Consider the following 6000-nt stretch of genomic DNA (forward strand, 5'->3'; position numbering starts at 1 on the left):
AAATTTATGTTCGAATATATTTATTTTATTTACACAAAATGTCACATGACTCGTGCTACGTATATTGTTCTTCAATTCCTCTTATATATGTTTTTAAGGTACTTTTACTTCTTATACATTATTAATTTTCAACCATCGAATTGAATAAATTGAAGAATATAAATAGATAAAAATTAATAAACACGTGTGCGATAAAAAGGGGATGTGTGAATAGTATTATCTTTATTTTATTGAGAGTTTAAATGAAACATTCTTAATAATGTTTACTTTTAACAAAAAAAATATTTTTATTTTAAGAATCACTCATGATACTATTTATTTATAATATATTTTTATCATTTTAACTAAAACAGTAAAACTTAAAATTCTCAATCTGTTTTCATTAATTTTATTTTATTTTATTAATAGTAGAAAAGACTTCTTTTTGGGGTTGTGTTCCAGTCTATCCAAAAGCTGAAAGCTGTCTTCCTACTCCAGCTCGAGTCTCCAGTTCTAATTATTTAGTCACATTTGGTTGGCAGCCTTTCAATCACTCATTCATTACCTTTTCTCCTGCGATACATATTTTGTTCTCTTCTTTTCTGTTAGTGTCAAGTACGCTCCTCCTTCATTAATTTGGCCAACCCACCGTTTGTTTTTCTTGGTATAAAATAATGTTATGCTAGAGTGATCAAGTTTTAAAATTAAATAATATGTTATTAATAAAAAATAAGTATTTTAATTAATTTTTAATTAATAATTCAATCATTAAAAATTACATAAATGATTTATAAAATCAATTTAAAATTTTAATTTTTATAACATTATTCATAAAATAATAATGAAAGTTGAGAAATACAATATTGCTCAGCTCCAATAAAGTTACATTCTTTATTATTTTATCATACAAAGGTTTAATCGAAACGAATCATTTCTATTGTTTGATTTATATGATGATTACAATACTTAAATTGAATAAATTTTTTTAGAGATGATATTAAATAATGATAAAAATAATTGTACCACATTTTGTTCAAATTTTCTGGCATAACAATACCGCAAGGGGCTGTGCAATGTGAATCTAGGGAAGACAGGAAGGAAATGAGAGAGAACAAATAGAAAAGGAGGGAAAATGGTGATAAATACCAAGGAATCGACGAAGAACGTCGGAAGAGTCGTGCCACCAACTCGCAAAACGGCAATCGTTGAGATCAGAGCAGGAGTGGAAGGATTTTCAGAGAGAAAAGAGAGCTTTCCAACCCACAACATGTTAATTCCAATAATATATTTTACATGCATTTTTCATTTGAATGCATGTCATGAGTTACTCTCCACTTTATTCATATTTCACATGTTTTTTTTTTCTTTCTTTTTGAATTAAAGAAGGGTTTCGAACTTTGAATTCAATCTACTATTACTCACCCTCACATTTAAATTAACTTAATTTTAACATGTTTTCCATTTAAATGAATGTCACATAAATTCTTCCTCACACTCATTATGATACATTTTTCGAATCTTGAACGGATATTAGAATTTCCTTGATAATCAACTGTAAAACTTTTCTTTTTCCTTTTTATTGTACATACAGAGAATTCTTTATCATTTTAACTTTAAACACAAACTATTCATACTCCAATATCTCCGCATGCACGCTGCATGGCATGCATGCATATGGATACTTTTTTTGGACGAAACATATAGATATAGGTGACACCGTATTATGGCTGTAGATATGGCTGGTAGATGAAGTAATGTTTTACTTCTCCGATTAACTTAATTATTCAGAAGTTAGCTCTTAATTAATTACAAGTGTCAGCGGAACCCTCGTCGACTTTTATATGGAACCGATGCCTCGGATCAAAAGAACTTGCCTGCTTTGGAAACCACTGCCTGCGTACCATATGTTCACAGATCCCTAGCTGAGCTGGGAGGTCTCCACAGAATCAAATAACACCCAAATTAACCATATATACTTGTAACACGAGATCGGAAGTCAGGTTTGGATCTTGAGGCATATTTTGCCACATATTTTTATACACGTTTTTATGATGTTCACTCCATAATATATTTCAATGATCCAAACAATTTATTTTTTATGTTTTTTTCTCAAATATCATTTTTACTAAAAAATACTCAAATCTAAAACTATATAACCATTGGATTGAATTTAGTTTTTCTTTGCAGAAACATATTTGTCCATTTTCTTCACTAAACGAATGTCTTAATAGTTTAATTTGGATTTGTTTATTTTTTTGCAAAGATAATTTATAAATAATGTATTAGAATATTAACGATTTGGATCGTTAAAATATATTATGAAATATACCCTATAAATATTAATATGTTTATAAAAAAATGAGTGTCCCTAAATTCTAACTCATATGTATACGCACACGAATTATAATGTATATATATTTGCATATAATGCTGTGGCTTAACTGCGATATCAGCTTTGATCATATGAACTGGTTATCATGTGAGACTTCTTCATGTTCTTTATTTAATTGGATAAAAAAGATAACTAACATCCGAATCAACGTTAATGATCGATGGCAATTGCCAACATCATTAATGCAATTATTTAATTTAAAGTGATCTATCTTCGTCCTAATTTAGGTTTGAACCAATGATATGGAACAAACTTTGAGCCAAAACATGTGGCAAGCATTAATAGTTGGTGTGGGACCATATGAATTTTTTTGATCAAAATAAGGTACATCGGAATACAAGTATTTCAGAAGTCTGGTCATAAACTCAACGACTCTGATCAGATAAGCTAATGAAACGGACCAACTAGGCTATCACATCCTGTTGATATCCAGAAATTTGGTTCCAACTATTTAACGTGGAATCTGGTTCCAGTAATCTTTGGGATTAGGGCATAACTTAGCAAGTTTATATAACGGTTTGAGGTAGAAAGTTGGACCCAATACCTCCTACTTTAATTTCAAATGCGGTGCCAGGCATTTTGACCGAAGTGGGGTTGTTTTATAAGCTTTTAAGGTAGAGTAGACTATATTGTATGTATAGACTAATTTTTTGTTTAGCGTGGTAGGCTAATTTCACTAAGCGGATGAACTTCAAAAGAATACAGCATAAAATTTCATTTACTATAATATTTCACGGCTTTAGCTAGCACTTCATATCTCAAGGGCGACTCTGCTCTCGGTCACATTACATACAAGCTGAGCAAAATACCCAAATGAACTGTAAATACTATTGACATGATATAACTAAGCAATTAAACATGATAATTGATGAATCATATGATACTGAATCCCAAAATCAGTCACATATATATCATCATAATTTGAGTTTGGTTGGATATATTAGCTGTCGAATTGCGAACTTGTTGGTGCCTTAAAAACTAGTGGTTGTTGACTTGATGTGGTGATCAATAATGGAGTTAATATTCATTTCATAATTCAATGGTATAGCTAGCTTATTAAACCAGTTAGTTACATGCTCCACGCACCATGTTTACGTTTGGTACCTGCCCTAAGAACACTGACAACGACACTTTTAAATCATAGGGCACCACCCAAAATCCTTTGTTTTGGACTCCGGCTTATTTGTGATTTCCTGTATCATACATGATTTTGTGTTTAATTTAATTTGTAACGTAAAAGATAATATATAATCGATTTGTCTAGTACTGCTTATTCTTCACTTTTTGGTGTAGTTTGGCTAAAAACACAAACTAGAAGAGAGATGTGCAAATTTTCAGATATACTTTCAATTTTTTTTTTGGAAGCTTCAGATATATTTTCTTCCCTCATATACATTCCTCTAGTTTCATAGCCGTTAGATGAAATAATTAATAAAATAAAATTAATGGTCAAGATTAAGGGTGTGCGCGCAAGATAAAAAGAGTGTGTTGAAGTTACTACTCATGTGTGCAAATTCCAGGTTGGAAGATTACAACATTATTCTACAGAAATTAGAGGTAGGCGGCTCACTACTAATTGCACAAGGGTTTTACAAAATAAAACTTAAGGCTAGCTTAGAGAAATTGAGCAAGAAATCAAGGAAACCCTAAACCCAACTGACATGTATTCTGAAGATGTGAAAAGGCATTTTAGTTGTTGAAAATGCTCTAAAAACATGAAGATGTGTTATATTATTATTGATTTATGTCATTGAGTAAAGATACGAAGTCATGACTAACCATGAGGCAAGTATTAAACATGCATGTGAACAATGTTACCGTATTATTGTTGGTACTAAAAACTAGTTTAGCGTTAATTCTTGTATCTCCAAGGAAACAATATGAAGGGAGTTTTGTTAGAAGCGTGCATTGAACGCTAGATGATTCGATGAAGATAAAGTGAACCGAATCCTGTGAAGTTTAACCATGAACATATTGCATCGTTAGGAAAACATAGGTTCGATCAAGATTTTTTATTTGGAGTGCCAAAAGAAAGCATGATATGAGAGTTAGTACTTCAAGAAAATAGATCATCTTGATACTAAGTATATTAAGTATTTAACTGGTTACTAATGGCCACGGCTTTAGCTCAGATCACAAACTTTGCTTTGCTGTGAAGTAGGTTTGAAATGCACATCCCACATCCCCTCAAATTCAGCCCACTCAAACCACTTTAAAATTTTGAGCCCAAAGACCAGGAGTCGAATTTAAGTACACAGTAGAGCTAACACAAGTTATGCTCCAATCTTTTATCGTCATGCATAGATTCATATGGTTTGGACCAACAAATTGGGCTTAGTTCATTTGATTTATCAAATTCAAACATTTACAGAGAAAACAATGGATCAAAGACTCGAAGTAATGTTGGGTACGCCATTCCAATCTCCATCCCCATTTTAAATACTAGCAATTCTTTAATTGAAGATTGTCTATCATGTCCGTAGAGGTGGCAAATCAACTATTTAGATTGTTAATGGTTATCTGTTAAGGATCCAATCAGTTGATTTTCCACATTTACATGTTCGGTGTCCCATTGGGTAATATGTTCCCTGCCATGCTTCATCTCTGCCCGGGCTAAACACCAAACCAATCCTCATATCCAATTTCTACCCGTCAACTCAGACACATTATGAGCCAAGCCCCGCAAAGACCTGAACGTATTGGAAAAGTTAGCATCTCTAAACGTGGAACAAGATGGTCGTAACTAGTGTGCAAATTTTCTCAAAGACCCAGAGTTCCAACAACCCTAAACCTAACTTGACAAGGTCCTAGACGTTACTACATTATAGTTTATGAATAATGATAGAAGAGACGAGGGCTTCAACAAAGGCACAGCTTGTTTGTTGTTTTTTGTTTGAAAGTAAGCAGCAACAAACTACTAACCATGTTCTTGATTACAACGTCGTTGATTGATTAAAAATTGGAATATCAGATTATCAATCAACTTCTCAGAGTCTAGGTTTGGTTTTTGTATTTGTTTCTAATAATTTGAGTTCTTTGTAAAAGATTAATGAAGAGGATTTATTTAATCAAATAGGTTTTTCCTTTGTTGTTTTTAATGCATTAGTGCTAGTGTGAATGAATGATGATCGGAATCTAAAAAAGTTGTGTTAGCTCCAAAATAATGAATGTCAACCATTTTCAATGTGGAAATTAGTTTTAGGTATGAACCCATGTGAGGGCGCTCGTGAGGAGGCATGTTGGACAACAGAGTTCTACTTTTAATATAACCGAGATCTTTTATGAGAAAACTTATATTGATAGTACCCATATTTGATTCGACTTTATTACCATCTTTGAGTAAAATTGTACAATACATTAGGCACTCGTGAGAGTACATAATACATTTTATTTACAAGTAAAAATCCATGATTAAACTGTTTTGTTAAAACTAAACCGTAATATTTAGTTGCACTACATTTTCTGAGTGGAAGTTGCGATACATTTTAAATTTAATCCGAGTAAAGGTCAGTCATTCTCTCTATCTATCCAAATTAGAATTTAAAAATTAAAAATATATATAAAATTCAGTGAATCCGCGGTCAAATTTCCTGGCGCGTCGCTCACGGCTGGCGCTGCCCGAACCCTTC

The sequence above is a fragment of the Pyrus communis genome, chromosome 13, assembly GCF_041283825.1.
Source record: "Pyrus communis isolate YQ-2024b chromosome 13, ASM4128382v1, whole genome shotgun sequence".
Lineage (NCBI taxonomy): Eukaryota > Viridiplantae > Streptophyta > Magnoliopsida > Rosales > Rosaceae > Pyrus > Pyrus communis.